Source organism: Hevea brasiliensis, unplaced genomic scaffold (assembly GCF_030052815.1).
Source record: "Hevea brasiliensis isolate MT/VB/25A 57/8 unplaced genomic scaffold, ASM3005281v1 Scaf1, whole genome shotgun sequence".
NCBI classification, from domain to species: Eukaryota; Viridiplantae; Streptophyta; class Magnoliopsida; order Malpighiales; family Euphorbiaceae; genus Hevea; species Hevea brasiliensis.
The window spans coordinates 7,847,184-7,866,528 of record NW_026614585.1 but is presented as its reverse complement, the minus strand read 5'-3'; the positions used below and the strand labels follow the sequence as shown (position 1 = coordinate 7,866,528).

At 35.2% G+C, this 19,345-nt stretch overlaps 1 non-coding gene and 1 pseudogene across 1 annotated transcript; one reads left to right on the top strand and one right to left on the bottom strand.

Moving 5' to 3' along the window:
* Positions 1-4,457: 4,457 nt before the first annotated feature.
* LOC131176389 (small nucleolar RNA R71) lies at positions 4,458-4,564 on the bottom strand. The gene has a single exon (XR_009146481.1). It is a non-coding gene; the product is annotated as a small nucleolar RNA R71 (small nucleolar RNA).
* A 2,424-nt stretch (positions 4,565-6,988) lies between these two features.
* On the top strand, positions 6,989-10,054 carry LOC131176363 (uncharacterized; annotated as a pseudogene).
* Positions 10,055-19,345: the final 9,291 nt, after the last annotated feature.

The following is a 19,345-nucleotide window of genomic DNA, read 5'->3' as shown; positions in this document are numbered from 1 at the left end:
TATGAAGACCCGTGTAAGTATCTGCTGGGTCAGGCTTAAAGGTTTCTCTGAAGAACAAAAGTACACGGATCGTGTATCATGCGATAGCTAGTTTCCTGAATTGATTCCAGCTCCAATTTCTACAGAGAGGAGAGACTTCTAATGCTTTTGGGACTCTAAAAACCTAAACCTAGACTTGGAATATAAATAGAGGTAGCAGAAAGCAAGAGAGAGTGTGAGAAATCCTAATCCAGACCTAATCTCATTTTCACAGCTGTTTTGAAGAAGAGAGCATCAGCACGAAAGGGAAACCTTCAGTCGAAGTTCCACAAGTCCAAGGCTGCAAGAAACCCTCATCGGTTCTTTTGTTCTATTTTTTTAAGCGGACTGTTCATGTTCTTTCATTTTATTTTTATTATGTTTGTTAAACTCACTACGAGTGAGTAATCTCTTAATTCTGGAATTAGGAGAGTAACACTCGTAATCACTATTATGGACAAATATTGAGTTTTATTTATTAGATTTGAGTTTTGTTCTTTGATTCAATATCTTGCGATCTTAATGCATGCTATGTGTTGGTACCCACTTAGTATTGATTATAGATATTAATTAAAGGACTAAAAACTAAAGATTAATATTAGAAAATCGAAATTTTGAACTTAGAAAATCTGACCTATAGATAGGCTGATGACCTTTGTAGAGTTTCATAACTAATCATAGATCTTAAAGGGTTTTTATTAGGACTAATCATCAACGAAAGTAGAGTTTAGCTCTAATCAAAACACACCTTAGGTGCCTTGAGAGAGGACCTAGGATATCTTAGGATTAATTTCCATTAAAGTAATGATACTCAATCCAATGAATAAACAAGATTAAAATCCATAATAAGGTTAAAGTGTGAAATCTTAATTCTGAAATTGTTTTAATAGATAGTTTTATTCAAAGTTAATTTCCAGCATCCAAGATAGATTCAATTCACTCTCCCATTTTAATCATTAGCCTAAACAGTCAAAATTGCTGTGTAGTTTAGTACTTGCTAATTAAATTCCTCGTAGGATGATACTCTACTCACTACTTTATTACTTGTTAGCGATCTATGCACTTGCGGGGTTAAAAAACTAGCAAACAATAACTAGTAGGAGCCAACACATGCCCTTATAACCATGAATAATACGAGTATGAAAGCAGTATCAAGCTCAAACTACCTATATACAAGATAACTGTGTTATCTCAGGTCAAGGGATTATATGCACCGATATGATTTTTATGACAATGCATTGACAAGAGTAAACTCCATGTGTTTATCATAAGCGTCACTAGTTCAGCCTACTTATCATATAAGTGCTTATCATGTACGTTATGTGGCATGAGACTCACCACTCTAACTTTTTAGCATCTCATACTAATACTTTGGAAACTAACATGAATAACAATCTTTCTGGATAAGTCGTGTCCTGTGTAAAGCATCTTCGATTGTGAACCAATTTATGATACTTTGTACTAGAAAAACTGTCACTCATATTCTTAACAACTTAAGAATAGAATTTCTAACAAAATACTAATAGACCCTTTCCATTACACATAAATAAATTATGTAAATAGAAAAGAATAATTGCCTTTATTAATAAAAATATGCACAACATACATACAAAATGATATACTCTAGAGCATACTACTAACAAGTGGGATGCTGGATTTGCTTCTGAATATCACTTAACTGGTTTCCAATAGTATGAAAATGATTATTGGTCCAATTGTTTTGTTGAATGATATTCTCAAGATCTTTGTTCGCATCTTTCTCACTTTTGACTTTAAAAGGTGAAGTAATAAGGGTAGCTTTATGGTATTTAAACTGGAGTTCTTTGAGGGGTGGATGAACAGGCTGAATTCATTCATTCTTTGGGGTTTGCTAGGAAGGTGTTTCAGAGATTGGGTTTAAGGATTTTACAAAAGGATATTCCAGATTATTTTCAGAAGCATAAATTTCAAACTAGTCCAAAAAAAAAAAATTCAAAATTTATCTTCTTTTCAGGTGGTAACCCAGGCAACTCCTCTAGAAACACATATGGGAATTCTCTTACCACAAGAATTGATCCTGGTCCACCTCTATTTTCTACAACTTCTTTAACTTGGGCTATAAACCCTCTATACCCTTTTTGGAGCATCTTTCTAGCTTGTATGGCTGAGATCATACCCCTTATAGGTGCTACTTGTTATACTCATTTCATATAGGCATTTTAGGGTAGTTTTGCATCCATTTTGCCCTTATATTTTAGTATATTTTATGTTTTTAGCTTTATTTTAGCTTATTTGTTAACTTTAGATACTTTATATTTGATTTTTATAATTTTGTTGTTTTTGATAGGATTTTGTGGCGAATCGAAGATCAATGAGTGCATTAGGAAGTGATTTGAAGAAATTTGGAGTTCTTCAAGTATAGAGGAAAGTTGAAGAAATCAAGCCTTGAAAGAGCAAGTTAGCCGAAATTTGCTTGAGTTTTTGCTTAAGATCCTGCTTAGGGTAAAGCGGCAGTGCTTAAGGTGCAGCACAAGTCAAGCATGAGCAGAAAAGTCTATTTTACTCTAAGTCTGCCGAGATTTGCTGAAGGTCTGCTTAACCTTAAGCAGACAGTACGACCAGAGGCTGAAATTTACTAAGAAGCTGCTTAGGGTTAAGCCGAACCCTAAGCAGACTGCCCAGAACGTGAATAGTGCTGCTGACTTGGATAATTTTACACCTCATTTCCTATCCACTCCTTGGCTCTTATTTACTTTTAGGGCAATTTTTAGGGACCATATAAATTCATCATTTCCTTATTTTTGCCACAAGAGGAAAGAGAGGAAAGACAAAAAGGAAAGAAAATTTAATAGAGAGAGAGAGGAGACGCCATTCTCTCTTGGGGAGGAGCTGCTGCACCAGTTTTGGAGCTCCAGAAACCAGAGATTTTGGTTCTTCACCTGGGTTTTTCTATCTCAGTCCTCTTATCATGTTTTTCTTTACTTTTCCATCAATATTTCTTGTAAATACCATCATGAGTGAGTAAACTCTTTAGATTTCAGAGTTGGGAAATATGTTTTAGATTAATTTGTGGATTTGGACTGGGTATTTCCTTATTTTACATAAATATGAGATTTGATTCCTTCCTTGTGTGCTTGATTTACTTGCCTAATGTTGGTACCCATTGGGTATTGTGTTAATCTTTGATTGAAGGACCGAAAGGTGAAAGTCATTGATAGATAATCAAGGATTGGAACTTAAAATCACCTAGATTTAGAAATAAACTAGGATTTTAAGAGGAATTAATTATTGGTTACAAAACTTAATGGGTTTTAAAGTAATCAAATAACATACGAAAGTAGGTTTGGTTATTTTAGAACACACTTTGGTTTGCTTGAAAAAGATATCAAAGAAATTTAGAATCAATTTCCTTCAAACTCTATTTTTCCCTAAAATTGGAATGCCCAAGTCAAATCCCAATTAATTTATGCATAAACCCCAACTCTGGAATCACTTTTACCATAATTAGACTTTCATTTAAATTACCCATTGTTAATTTAGTTTAATTACGAACTAGAATTAGAATTTATTTGTTTGCCCTTTTTACCCATTCCAATTAGAGTAATCAATTTACCTTGCTCATTTACATTTACCATTTATTCATTAATCATTAGCCTAAATAATCGCTTCATTCATAGTTTAGTAATCAAACAGCAAATCCTCGTGGGAACGATACTTGATTCATCGCTTTATTACTTGAGACGACCCGTATACTTGTGGATAAGTCACACCAAGTTTTTGGCGCCGTTGCTGGGGATTTGATTTTTGTTTGATATTGAACAATTGTTTGTTCGGTTAATTTGGGCATTTTATTTTATTTTCTTTTTACCATTTTTCTTTGAGAATTTGTTTATTTTGTTTTTCAGGTGCTTTATTTTATGAGAAGGACAAAAAGTGAAGAAATCAATCTATTCTTTGACCCAGAAATAGAAAAGACAGCAAAAGCTTTAAGAGCAGAATCTAAGAGGAGAAAAGTTGAAATTAAAGCTCAACAACAACAAGAAAGAGCACAAGAGCAAGAGGAATTACAAGAAGAAATGGCCAACAACAACAATAACAACCGCTCTGTGAAGGATCATGCCTATCCTAACATTGGAGATTTCATGCCAAGTATCACAAGACCAAGGGTAGAAGCTAATAATTTTGAATCAAGCTCAGACTGTCAGATGGTGCAACAATCACAATTTGGAGGAAATCCAAGTGAAAGTCCACATGTGCATCTAGCACACTTTCTTGAGATTAGTGATATGTTGAAGATAAATGGAGTTTCTGATGATGCAATTCGACTCAAATTATTTCCTTTTTCTCTGAAGGACCGAGCTAGAGAGTGGTTACATTCTTTGCCACCGGGTTCTATCACAACATGGGATGAACTTTCTCAAGCATTTTTAGCTCAATATTTTCCACCAAGCAAGACAGCTAAGCTAAGAAATGAGCTAACTTCTTTCAAACCTAGAGATGATGAGAGCTTGTATGAAGCATGGGAGAGGTACAAGGATTTGCAAAGGAGATGTCCACATCATGGGATTCCTAAGTGGATGCTTGTTCAACACTTTTACAATGGAGTTTCACCAGCCATTAGAAGTACAATTGATGCATCTTCTGGAGGTGATCTTATGGAGAAATCTGAAGAAGAAGCTTTTTCTGCTCTTGATAAAATTGCTTATAACAACTACCAATGGAGTTGTGAGAGGAATGAAATTAAGAAATCAGCTGGTATGTTTGAGCTTGATGCCATGAATATGATAAATGCTAAGTTTGATGCTTTGTCAAGGAAGATGGACAAGCTAAGCATGAAAGTAGATTCTTCAACCGGAGGTCCTAGTAATTCAGTAGAAGTTAGGGCTGCAAATGTCAATTGTGCAACAGATTTTTCTGCACTTAATCAAGATTTTTCAAGTGAGCAAGTGGATTACGTGGGGAACTACAATCAAAGACCAGGTGGTAACTCATTTTCTGCAACTTATGATCCAGCATGGAGAAACCACCCCAATTTCTCTTGGGAGGTAGACAAGGGCAAAATCAAAATTTTTAGCAACCTTTTGGATATCAACAACATCAGAATTTTCAGCAGAATAGAGGCCCTCCTCCTGTAATTTCTAAACCTCAAAATGCACATGCTCCACCTCTACCACAACAAGCACAACTAGACAAGACAGCTAGATTGGAATCTATGATTGAAACTCTACTTGTGAGCCACCAAAGTCAACAAGAAATGATTTCTCAATTAGCATCTAAAGTGGATCAAATGGCAACACACAACAAGATGTTAGAGAATCAAATAGCTCAACAAGCTAGCTCTTCAAGTAACAAAGCATTTGGGAAGCTCCCTAGCCAGCCAGAAAATTCAAGGGAGCATTGCAAGGCTATTACATTGAGAAGTGGAAAAATATTGGAAAATGGAGATAAAAAGATTGAAGAGAAAATTGAAGAAGAGAAAAACAGAGAAGGAGATAAACAAACTGAAGCTGAAGTTAGAATTGGAGCTGAGAAAGAAAATTCAGTGGAAGAAAACGGAAGTAAGGAGAAGGAGAGCAAAGAAGAAGAACCAAAATATGTTGCACCTAAAGCCTACATGCCACCTTTACCATTTCCACAAAGGTTCCAGAAAGCAAAATTAGATAAACAATTTGGGAAGTTCTTGGAGGTATTGAAGTCTTTACATGTGGCTATTCCTTTCACTGATGCTTTAGCACAAATGCCTTCTTATGCTAAATTTTTGAAGGAGATTTTATCTAACAAGAAGAAATTGGAGGAATTTGAGACTGTAGCTCTCACGGAAGAAAGCAGTGCTATTTTGCAAAATAAGCTTCCACCCAAACTGAAAGATCCTGGAAGTTTCTCCATACCATGTCACATTGGGGATATCAGTATAGATAAGGCTTTATGTGATCTTGGAGCCAGTGTTAGTCTTATGCCATTATCTATCTATGAGAAAGTGAAGATTGGAGAAATGAAGCCTACTACCATATCACTACAGTTAGCATATAGGTCTATTAAATTTCCAATTGGGGTAGTTGAGAATGTTCCTCTGAAAGTTGGAAAATTTTTCATACAAGTGGATTTTGTGGTATTGGAGATGGAGGAGGATGTACACATTCCTATTATTCTTGGTAGACCTTTCCTTGCTACTGCAGGAGCTGTGATTGATGTAAAAAATGGGAGACTTACATTAGAAGTTGGGGAAGAGAAAGTTGAATTTAATTTGTTTCAAGCAATGAAAAAGAAAGATGATTCAAACTCATGCTTGAGAGTTGATTTGATAGATGAAGAGGTTAGAGAAGTGCTTAAAAAGCAACATCCTAAAGATCCCTTAGAAGCTTGTTTGGTTCATAACATCAGAAAAAGGGGATGAGATAGAAGAAGCTGCAGAATATGCTACAATTTTGGAAGGAAATCCACCTTTGCCTATGGCTGATATTGAAAAGATTGGGAACTTGAAGCAAGAAACAACTTCATCATCAAAGCTTGAGAAAAGTGAAGCACCTAAGGTAGAGTTGAAACCTCTTCCAACAAATCTCAGGTATGCTTTTCTAGGTCAAGATTCTACATATCCTGTGATTGTTAGTGCTAAATTGACTGATTGTGAGGTTGAAAAATTATTGAGAGTTCTTAGAAAGCATAGAAGGATAATTGGTTATACCATTGATGATATTAAAGGAATACATCCTTCTGTGTGCATGCATAGAATTTTGTTGGAAAATGATCATAAAGCCTCTCGAGAATCACAAAGGAGATTGAATCCAAATATGAAAGAGGTTGTGAAAAAGGAGATCTTGAAATTGCTTGATGCAGGTATCATTTACCCTGTTTCTGACAGCAATTGGGTAAGTCCAGTTCATGTTGTACCTAAGAAAGGGGGCATCACAGTAGTGAAAAATGAAAATGATGAACTAATACCTACAAGGACTGTAACTGGATGGAGAATGTGTATAGACTATAGGAAATTGAATAATGCAACCAGAAAGGACCATTTTCCATTACCATTTATAGATCAAATGCTTGAGAGACTAGCTCATCATTCTTATTTTTGCTATTTGGATGGCTATTCAGGGTTCTTTCAGATCCCTATTCACCCAGATGATCAGGATAAAACTACCTTCACATGTCCTTATGGTACCTTTGCATATCGAAGGATGCCATTTGGACTATGTAATGCCCCTGCTACATTTCAAAGATGTATGATGTCCATATTTTCTGACATGATTGAGGATATTATGGAAGTGTTCATGGATGATTTTTCTGTATATGGTAAATCTTTTGATGAATGCTTATCTAACTTGTCTAAGGTTTTGCAGAGATGTGAAGAGTTCAATTTAGTTTTGAATTGGGAAAAGTGCCATTTTATGGTACAAGAAGGAATTGTTTTGGGACATCTTGTGTCAAACAGGGGTATTGAGGTGGATAAAGCAAAGGTAGAAATTATTGAGAAAATGCCACCCCCAACATCTGTGAAAGGAGTGAGGAGTTTCTTGGGGCATGCTGGATTTTACAGGAGATTCATCAAGGATTTCTCTAAAATTTCTAAACCTCTTACCAATTTATTGAGTAAAGATATGGAATTTAATTTTGATACTAATTGTATGAATGCTTTTTGTAGGATAAAGGAAGCTTTGATATCTGCTCCTATTATGCAGCCACCCGATTGGTCACTACCTTTTGAGTTAATGTGCGATGCTAGTGATTATGCCATTGGGCCTATTTTGGGACAAAGGAGAGATAAGAAGGTGTATGCGATATACTATGCAAGTAGGACATTAGATGATGCTCAAATAAATTACTCTACTACAGAGAAAGAGTTTTTGGCAGTGGTATTTGCAGTAGACAAATTCAGGTCCTATCTTGTGGGGTCAAAGGTAATAGTGTACACGGATCATGCAGCTATCAAGTATCTCCTTCAGAAAAAAGAGGCTAAACCTAGATTGATAAGGTGGGTGCTACTCCTTCAAGAGTTTGACTTGGAAATTAAAGACAAGAAAGGAGTAAAAAATGTGGTAGCGAATATTATAACTAGAATGAGGCAAGAACAAGGATAAAATATGAGAAAAGAACCCCAATAGATGATTATTTCCGATGAACAATCATAGTAATCATGAATGCAAAAATTCCTTGGTATGCAGATTTTGTGAATTATCTAGTGTGTGGAATCCTCCCACCTGACCTAACATGGCAACAAAAGAAGAAATTTCTTTTTGATGTAAAGGATTATGATTGGGAAGAGCCATTTTTGTTCAAGAGATGTGGAGATGGGCTGATTAGAAGATGTTTAGCTGATGAGGAGATAGGGAATGTTATTAAAGATTGCCATTCTTCACTTTATGGGGTCATATGAGTGTGACAAAGACTCAGAAAAGTTCTTCAAGGTGGTTCTTCGCCACACATGTTTAAGGATGTGAGGAAGTTTGTAAATGCATGTGATAGGTGTCAAAGGATGGGTAATATCTCAAGAGAGATGAAATGCCCTCCAAAATATATTTGAAGTTGAACTATTTGATGTGTGGGGCATTGATTTCATGGGACCTTTTCCACCATCCTTTGGACACAAATACATTTTAGTTGGAGTAGATTATGTGAGTAAATGGTTTGAAGCTATACCATCTCCAACTAATGATGTTAGAGTTGTGATTAAATTCCTTAAAAAGTTCATTTTCACAAGATTTGGAACTCCACGTGCCATTATAAGTGATGGAGGTTCTCATTTTGCAACCATAAATTTGAAATATTATTACAAAAATATGGAGTGAAGCATAAGGTTGCAACACCCTACCATCCACAAACTAGTGGTCAAGTGGAGATCTCAAATAGAGAGCTGAAAAGAATTCTTGAAAAAACAGTGAATAGTTCAAGGAAAGATTGGTCACTAAAGTTAGATGATGCTCTTTGGGCCTATAGAACAGCTTTTAAAACTCCTATTGGCACACCCCATTTAGATTGGTTTATGGGAAAGCTTATCATTTACCTCTGGAGTTAGAGCATAGAGCATATTGGGCTATAAGGACACTGAATTTTGACTTGAAAACTGCAGGAGAAAAAAGAATGTTGCAACTAAATGAACTTGAGGAGCTTAGATTGGATGCTTATGAAAATGCCAAGCTTTACAAGGAAAGAACTAAGAGATGGCATGATAAGCATATTAGGAGGAAAGAATTTCAGGAAGGGGATGTTGTTCTTCTATATAACTCTAGATTAAGGTTATTTCCCGGAAAATTAAAGTCAAGATGGTCAGGGCCCTACACTGTTATAAAAGTATATCCCTATGGAGTTGTTGAGATAGGCAATGAAACCTCAGGAACTTTCAAAGTTAATGGGCAGAGATTAAAGCATTATATTATTGGAGAACCCACACAAAAGGTTGTAGAGGTTTCATGGCTTGGTTCTCCAATCAGGGATACTTAGGTGATTTGGAGTGGAAGGTCAAGCTTAAGACCTTAAACAAGCGCTTCTTGGGAGGCAACACAAGCATATCCTTTTATAGTTTGTTAATTTTCCATTTCATTTCATTTCTAGTTTTTACCCTCATTAAACTCAAAAGTGACATCTGTTTATCTTTTGTAGGTCATTTATGAAGATGGGGCAAATTAACACTTGTAGCAAAAAGAAAGAATTGAAAGAGAGCAAGTATAAGCAAAATTCTGCAATTTATCCAGTGCCTGTGAACAGCAACACTTTTAAACTTGTGCTAAATTGCTGATATTGCAATCTACTCGATAGCACATGTTTGACTTTGTGTTTTGTGTGAATTCTGTGAAATGCAACTTAGATGAGGATCAATCTCGATATTTAGGACTGATGTGAGCTTTATTGAAGTGCAAAAATAATGTTTGTTGAGTTTCACCTTTTAGTGTATATATACTTTTGTAGTCTGTTAGGAATTTACATGTTTTTGTTTGAGTAGATTTTTGCTACTGTTCATGCTACTGTTCATGCTGCTAAAAAGGTAAATTTCTATGTCCTTTCTGCAATTCTTGAATGTTTGAAACTTTTCTCAAATGCTACTGAAAATGTGCTTTTGGTATAAGTTTAGAAAGAAGACCATTTCATTAAATGTGCAAAAAGGGTAGTCACAATTGGTGCCTAAATTAAAAAAAAAAATGTTTGCATGAGCTAAATGGAAATATGTAGTGTTTGATGAGTGCTAAGAGATGATGAGCTTAAATCCCTAGATTTTATGGTGTTTGTGTGTATATGGTAATTGCTGAGGGTCATGACAGCATTCCATAGCATTTGGACTGCTTTTGGTAAGTAAAATTAAAATTTTTCCCAAAACCTGCCGAAACTTGCTGATGATGTTGCTTGTCAAGCAGAGTCTTAAGCAAATTCTGCTGAACCTTATGCTTAACCCCAAGCATGACCCATATTACCACATGCCTGCCCCACATTTTAAAATACCCAAAATTTCCGCCATTTTTATAAGAGCCTTGCCCTCGCCCTCACTCCCGATAAACCTCGTCGACTCCTTTCCCACGCCATTTTTTTCTAGCAAATCTTTACGGGAAGCCGAAAGGTTTCTTTCTTTTCATTAAAATGGTAAGAACTAAAATGTAGTCTTCCCACAAACCCAAACTCAGTAGATTTCGACATTCTGTCAAATCGAAAATGGGTATTCCATCCTCATTGCCCACAAACCCTAACCCCAGCCCCAGTCCGCCGCTCCCTCAGTCACCGCCACCACAAACGCCGCCATTACCTCAATCGCCACCACCTCAATCACCACCACTACCCCCAAGCCAAATACCACCTCTCATTCCGCCGACTCCCCTCTCGCCGTAAACCGAACCGCAAAATGAAACACCAATTCTCGACACCCATTCCCCAGAACCAGTGCCTGAGCCTACGCCTACTCAAAAGAAAACCAAAAGCAAAACAAAAAGGGTTGCCAGTAGACCCAAGGAAACCCCTGTCGGAAAACGGAAATGAGTACCCTCTATTCCTTTCGACCTAAATTCTCCACCTCACCGGCCCTTCCGAACTACCAAGAAAAGGACTGTGTCTTCTCGCAAACTCCAAAGACCAAATGGCCCAAACACGATGCCTCAAGATCCCTTACACTCTCCAGCACCTGCGTCATCTGCCGATAATATAGAGGAGGTAATTTCTCCATTACCTTGGGCTTTTAGGGATATGGATATGAAAAATGCCTATGAGAAATTAGTTTCTAAACCTATTTTGGCAAATAAGTATATGGATGAGCAGATTTTGAAAGAATTAGGCATCTATGACTCTGTATTTGCCTATTTGGATGCTGTTAGCTGGACTGATTTTGCTAAGATTAGGGAACCAGTGTACAAGGATTTGACCCTGGAATTTTTGAGTTCCTTAAGGCTGAATTTCAAACCAACAGTGCCTGAACATAAAGATGTGATATATTTTCGATGTGCTGGAATTGATAGGGAGTTAGACATGGATGCTATGAATGCAATTTTTGGTTTTCAGGGTTCGGGGTATAAAAATATTGAGTGGCAGCAAACTGTTTATGACCCTGTTCAATTCTGGAAGGATATTGCACCTTTTGGGGGTTATTATAGACAGAGGACTGCAAAAGCCTCTAGGATAGTTGATCATGTGTTGAAATACCTCCATAGGTTCATTTCTTACACTGTTTTAGGAAGGGGACACAGTAACAGTATTGTGGGTGCTGGTGACTTGTTTCTCTTGTGGTGCATGAAGGAGAGAAAACAAGTAAGCACAGCCCATTTCATAGCTACTCATTGGCACCAAATTGTCACAAAGCATACTAAAGGTAGTATAATTTTTGGCGGGTATATAACTGCTATAGCAAACTCATTTAGCTTTGATGCTAGCCTATATAAATTGCTGCCAGTTTCTGGGGAATCATATATAGACAGCACAATGTTGCTGCATATGGATGTTTGTGAGAAAATAGGCCATACCTATACTGCTACAAAGAAGATCCTCGATACCACCGGGTACTACGCACTTCTACCTTTGCACCAGCAGAACCACAACCAACCACTACCCCACAGTTTTCAATAGACTTTTTGTCCCTCTTAAGATCCTTGGAATCCAAAATAGCAAGTTTCACTGTCCAACCATCTGTTCCCTCACCTGACACCACAGAAATTCTTGCTACCTTGAAGAGCTTAGAAATCAAAATTGAAACCATGGGTCAAAGAGTTAACCAAAAGAAGAAGCTAGAAAAGAAACTTAAAAAGAGATTTTTATCTCTTAAAAAGAAACAGAAGCAACATCAACTTCAAATGTTGGAGCTTTACAACAAATTGGCCCAATCTTATAACAATTTATATCATTGGGGCCAAGCCATGTTTCAAGAAATGAAAGACCTCACAGAAAATTTGGAAACTGCTTCTGAAGCTTCAGATCACAATGAACCTACTGCAGAACTCAAGCGCACTCGATGCAAAGACCAAAGCCTTGACAGCAGAGCTTGATCAGTAGCAATAGTTCTAATTTCTGTTTTAGGTTTATTTTGTAATCTGTTTATTTTAATTTTCAAACTTTGGTAATAGTTGTAATACTTTGGTAATCTAAAACATGATTATACTTGCACTCCTTTCCTTTAGTTTATTTATTTTATCTTATCTTCTGCTATGGGCATAGTTATTCTGTGAATGGTTTTTGATTTAATTCTTGATTTAACTGTTAGATCTTATTTCTTTACACTTTTTCATCTTCTTGCACATTATTTTTGCACTTTAACTTTTCTTCAATCCTAATTTTGCTGACATTGATGAGTTGCATAATTTTCTTTGAGCCGCATCTGTTTCACATCATTTGGAGGTAACAGCTTACCCTTTTACTATTTATGCCTATGGTATGTTGCCAATGCTTATGCTTTCGCTTTACCCTACGCAACAGGTTAAGCAACATCTTAAGCAATGTAAATTCATACATTTGGGATACTTTTTCACATTTTTCTCTCTAAAGCTTCATTGTTAATATCATTTTGAGCTAATTTTGGAATTCTTGAGCTTATATTGATTTAATCCCCAATTGTATAAATTTCAATAATTGAGTAATTCACACAATTTTGCCCATCTTTGCATTCATTTTAAACATTGAGGACAATGTTTCATTTGAGTTTGGGGGTGAGGGCAAAATTTTTGCAAAATTTTCAAAATTTTCTTTAAAACTTTCTTTCATTCATTTATTGCATTTCATTCATCCATATATAGATAATCCATACACTTTTACATATACCACACACATGTCTATACCCATACACGTACATTTGCATATAGTTTTCATATAGATTACACTTAGTTTTAATTTGATTTATGCATTCATTTTAGGATCATGCATATCATAAAAAATAATTTTTTTTTATTTTTTTACCTTGTCCTTAGAGGATTGAGAGTTACTTTGAAGAGCAATTAAGCTTACTTTTAGAAGGGTTTGATGGATTGAAAGTTCTAGATAGGTGCAAAGTTATTAGATTCTTGCTTTAGTTTATATCTTCTTAGCCAAGGGCCACCCAATTAATTGTGTTGACTTTGAGTGCCTAGAGAAAACTCTAGGGTGAGAAGTAGCTAATTGATGTCTCACCAATCCTAAAACAATCTTTCTAAACCTTTCAAGGTGAAATAATAGCATGCACTTGAAAAAGAAATGATCTAGGCATTCTTTGAATTTTAAACCCATATTTTAGCCTTAGCCAACCTCACTTCAAAATTTCCCTTTGAAACCAATTTGAGCCTACATTTATCCCTCTTATTCCTTTGGAAACCACATTAATACCTAGCCATAAACCCAAACACTTACCTACCCTCTATGAGATAATCCTTTGAGTGATAGATACAATTAAAAAAAATAATAATAATAATTAGTTGGGAGAAGTGACTAAAAAAAAAAAAAGGGCTAGCAAATTCAATTATGGTATGTAAAGTAATTCACCACCCAAGTACACAAAGAAATGAGTTTGGGGGTGAATTGAAAGGGACAATTGTAATTCAAAGTCAATATTATTTATATAGTCCCTCTAAAAGCTTCAAAATTATAAGCTAGCGTTGGTGAATAGTTGTAAAGTTCCTTCTCCCAAATCCTTTCTAAAAAAAAAAAAAAAAATTTGTGTGTCTTGATCTTTTAATAATTTGATTATTCTCATATTTTGTTACCCTTATCCCTTTCTTGTTAACCACATTATCACCCCCTTGAAAGTCCTTTTGATCTTTTGATGGTGTTTTGCTACATTAGTGGAGATTGGAATAGGAGAATTGCCTATGGGATTGGGATATCATTAAATCCATCCATTTACTTCCATCATTATTTGAGACACTTTAGTTTATGGATTACCCTATAGTCTATTTAGGCATGATTATTCTCTGTGATTGATTGGTTTGGGCTTGATGATATGGATAATTGACCCAAGGCTAAGCGGTGATAACTTTGGTAAGGATTGAATTCTTTGCATCTTGAAAGTGGGTATATGGTTTGATGGTGGCTAAAGGTAAGCTTGAGAGTTTGGATAAGTAATTTTCATAAATTTAAGGCAAGGTACCTCGAATTGTATTAATTGTTTTAATTTGCTTGAGGACAAGCAAAGGTTTGAGTTTGGGGGAATTTGTTATACTCATTTCATATAGGCATTTTAGGGTAGTTTTGCATCCATTTTGCCCTTATATTTTAGTATATTTTATGTTTTTAGCTTTATTTTAGCTTATTTGTTAACTTTAGATACTTTATATTTGATTTTTGTAATTTTGTTGTTTTTGATAGGATTTTGTGGCGAATCGAAGATCAATGAGTGCATTAGGAAGTGATTTGAAGAAATTTGGAGTTCTTCAAGCATAGAGGAAAGTTGAAGAAATCAAGCCTTGAAAGAGCAAGTTAGCCGAAATTTGCTTGAGTTTTTGCTTAAGATCTTGCTTAGGGTAAAGCGGCAGTGCTTAAGGTGCAGCACAAGTCAAGCATGAGCAGAAAAGTCTATTTTACTCTAAGTCTGCCGAGATTTGCTGAAGGTCCGCTAACCTTAAGCGCAAAGACGACCAGAGGCTGAAATTTACTAAGAAGCTGCTTAGGGTTAAGCCGAACCCTAAGCAGACTGCCCAGAATGTGAATAGTGCTGCTGACTTGGATAATTTTACACCTCATTTCCTATCCACTCCTTGGCTCTTATTTACTTTTAGGGCAATTTTTAGGGACCATATAAATTCATCATTTCCTTATTTTTGCCACAAGAGGAAAGAGAGGAAAGACAAAAAGGAAAGAAAATTTAATAGAGAGAGAGAGGAGACGCCATTCTCTCTTGGGGAGGAGCTGCTGCACTAGTTTTGGAGCTCCAGAAATCAGAGATTTTGGTTCTTCACCTGGGTTTTTCTATCTCAGTCCTCTTATCATGTTTTTCTTTACTTTTCCATCAATATTTCTTGTAAATACCATCATGAGTGAGTAAACTCTTTAGATTTCAGAGTTGGGAAATATGTTTTAGATTAATTTGTGGATTTGGACTGGGTATTTCCTTATTTTACATAAATATGAGTTTTGATTCCTTCCTTGTGTGCTTGATTTACTTGCCTAATGTTGGTACCCATTGGGTATTGTGTTAATCTTTGATTGAAGGACCGAAAGGTGAAAGTCATTGATAGATAATCAAGGATTGGAACTTAAAATCACATAGATTTAGAAATAAACTAGGATTTTAAGAGGAATTAATTATTGGTTACAAAACTTAATGGGTTTTAAAGTAATCAAATAACATACGAAAGTAGGTTTGGTTATTTTAGAACACACTTTGATTTGCTTGAAAAAGATATCAAAGAAATTTAGAATCAATTTCCTTCAAACTCTATTTTTCCCTAAAATTGGAATGCCCAAGACAAATCCCAATTAATTTATGCATAAACCCCAACTCTGGAATCACTTTTACCATAATTAGACTTTCATTTAAATTACCCATTGTTAATTTAGTTTAATTACGAACTAGAATTAGAATTTATTTGTTTGCCCTTTTTACCCATTCCAATTAGATTAATCAATTTACCTTGCTCATTTACATTTACCATTTATTCATTAATCATTAGCCCAAATAATCGCTTCATTTATAGTTTAGTAATCAAACAGCAAATCCTCGTGGGAACGATACTTGATTCATCACTTTATTACTTGAGACGACCCGAATACTTGCGGATAAGTCACACCACTACTTGATCTCCTTGGAACCCTGCAACTAAACCATTTTTTCCTTTAAATTCTACTATCTTGCTTCTACAATCTAGGGTAGCATAGCAGAAAGACAATCCATTCCTAGAATGATATTAAAATTTGTCAATTCTAGAACTACTAAGTCAGTTGGAAAGCATGTAACAACCCAAACTAGGGGCCATTACCTGTGCTAAGGATCGGGAGGCTATTGGAAACCGTAGCAAGCCTAAAGCCTATAAAGCATGCATATATTCCTATATCTCACCATTTAAACATACTTTAAACCATTACACTTTAGTCTTTTCATACATATTTAGACATTCATAATATAAATTTGGTTTAGGATTTGAACCTTAGCATACATAGCCCTAAAGCATAATGGTTTGACATACATATTCCCATAAAAGGTTAATATAACATATACATCATCATCATCATACTTAAAAGTATCACAGAACTCCAATGTTCTTTAATCACTAGCACAGTGCTATCCCTTCATAATTTACATGTTCATCCACCCATATATCATACATAAGCAAAAGGCTGAAGCTATCCCTGAAGCTCTCTCTTCAAGGAACTCCTCTAGTGCTGCAACCCTGCATCTGGGGGTTAGGGGAATGGGGTAAGCTTACACAAGTTCAGTGAGTAAACTAATTAACATTAATTATATCATTAATTCACACCTGTGTAATGCATCATTCACATAGGTTTTCACATCACAAATATTTCACGTAGGATGGACCTGTCACCAGTAACTCTCCAAACTTTTCTTTAAAACATGACCTGTGTCATGCACCCTGGGGCAACTTGTAGATCTCCCTTGACGGGGCAACTTAAAGATCTCGCCATGGGATTTGCTTATGGATCCATAACATACGTAACGTTACATTGTCATAAACATGAGGGGAGTTAGTGGGTCATCCAATATCCATTAATGCACTAATAGCAAATTATGTAATTATGCAACATCTTCGTGTTCTAGATACATACATCCTAAATAAATATGACATGATGTAAAATGATGATCATTAATTATGTAATGTCCTGAATGTCTGAGCTCTGAACAGTACTATTTTCAGTCCAAGAATAGTACTATTCAAAGCCAGTTTGATGACTAAAAATGAAATGAAAATAAATTGAAATAAGCAGTATAAAAATCAAAGTGACCATCAGGTTATGGACTTAATTGTCATTACTGAAAAAGATAGACTATAACTTGATAAAGGGCATTTTGGTCATTTTACTCTCAGAGTTGATTTTTAACCTAAATGTCAATTAAAATGTTGAAAATGAATTAAAAAATATGAAAGTTGTATGGAAATTAAGAAGGACATAAAGGGAATTAAGGCAATTGTTAAGAAAAAAAAATTATAATAAATATAATTAAAAATTAAATTAAAAGTTGGATAAATATCAACATATAAGACAAGAATTATTAAAGGAAAAGTCATCTTCTTCCCTTTATTTTCTCCATGGCCAGCTCACCATTCTCCTAACCCTTCCACCATTGTTAAACTTGTCAAGCTTCAATTCTCCTTGATTTCTTCCATATTTTCCCCAATCTCAAACACAAAAACTTATCATTTAGCCTTGATTAAGAGATTGGGAGCAAAAACAAGAAGAGAAATTGAAGATTCGGAGAGCTAGAAATTTGGTCAAGTGAGGTTAGTGCCTAATCTTGTCTTCTTCCTTCTTTAATTCTTAAAACTAGGTTGAATTGAGATGGAATTGCATGAAAAATGATATAATTGATATGTGTATAAAAGAGGTGAAATTTGGCCAGCCATGGGGAATGAGGATTTGATGTGCTTAATTGAATTTAAACTTGAATCCTAGCTTAATTAAGATGAAATATATGATTGGTATATTGAATTGCAAATGATTGCATGAAGTTAGGATTACGTGGAAGTTAGGGTTTTGGAAATTTGGGAGATTTTGTGCTATGATATGAAATTTATGTTCTTGTGGTCAAATATTGACCAATTAATGTGTATTGATTATAAAATGAAGTTGGTTGGTGAGATGAGTCAATGAATTGAAAGTATGGCTTTGTGCTAGAATATTGAACTATTGAGTCTAGTAGATTTGAATGGCTATAAGTAGAGCTACATAGCTTCAATTGGTGTGAGGCCAATTGAAGATGCAATCTAAGACATAATGCTAGAAATGTCATGAAGGAAGGTTTCCCAGAAAATGACCACAAGTTGCCCTAAATTAGGCTTGAATATGGAATGACACATTTTGGACCTATAGAAATGACCATATGAACAGCGTTTGGTAAATTGGGCATAACTCACTGTAGAAAACTCTAATTGACCTGATTCTTAAATCTATGGAAACCTAAGACATAGGAGAACATTTCATAAGAGAACTTACAGCCAAATTATGACCTTAACTCAATCAAATTGCTAGACAAAATTAGTACATAAAATCTGTCCTGATTCTGGACCAAAACCTAAAATCCTGGATCCAACCAGTTTTGGAAAAAATACCATAACTTGAGTTAAAAAATTGCAAATGCAATGATTCCAAAGCCAAAATGTTCATAACACATAGAACTATAACTTTTGTATTTTGACCAGAACCCATATCTTAAGGAAACTTAGGGAAATCATTAGAGTAATTTAGAAGTGATAATGCTGGAATGCCTGAATTCCAGCAAATGTGCCTTATGACCTCCGAATGGTTTTTTAGACATAACTTTCTCTAGAAAACTCCAAATGAAGTGATTCAAAAATATTTGGAAACCTAAGACAAAGTTCTAAAACTTTATTTTAGGGACCTAAAGCCAATTCTGAGTTTAAAGTGCTCGGATATTAGTCGTAAAAACTTGGTGAAATTCTAGAAACATGGAAAGTGTAGGGTTTAGTAACCAAAATAGCCCTTGGTAATTTGACCATAACTAGAGCTAAAAAATCTCAAATTGAATGGTTCAAAAAGGGAATTAAAGTTAAAACATAGGGGAACAACTTTTATGAAGAAAGTGAGGCCAAACGGATTTTACATCTTGGCCAAATTGCTAGGGAAGTTTAAAACAATAATTCTAGAAATTCATGAAACCTTCACAAATGACTTGAAATGCAATATATACTTGACATAAATGATTTGATAAACACATGTACCACATGAATATGTGATTGGGACAGATGTTCCCACTATGAATAGTATACTAATGCTATGAAGCATGGAT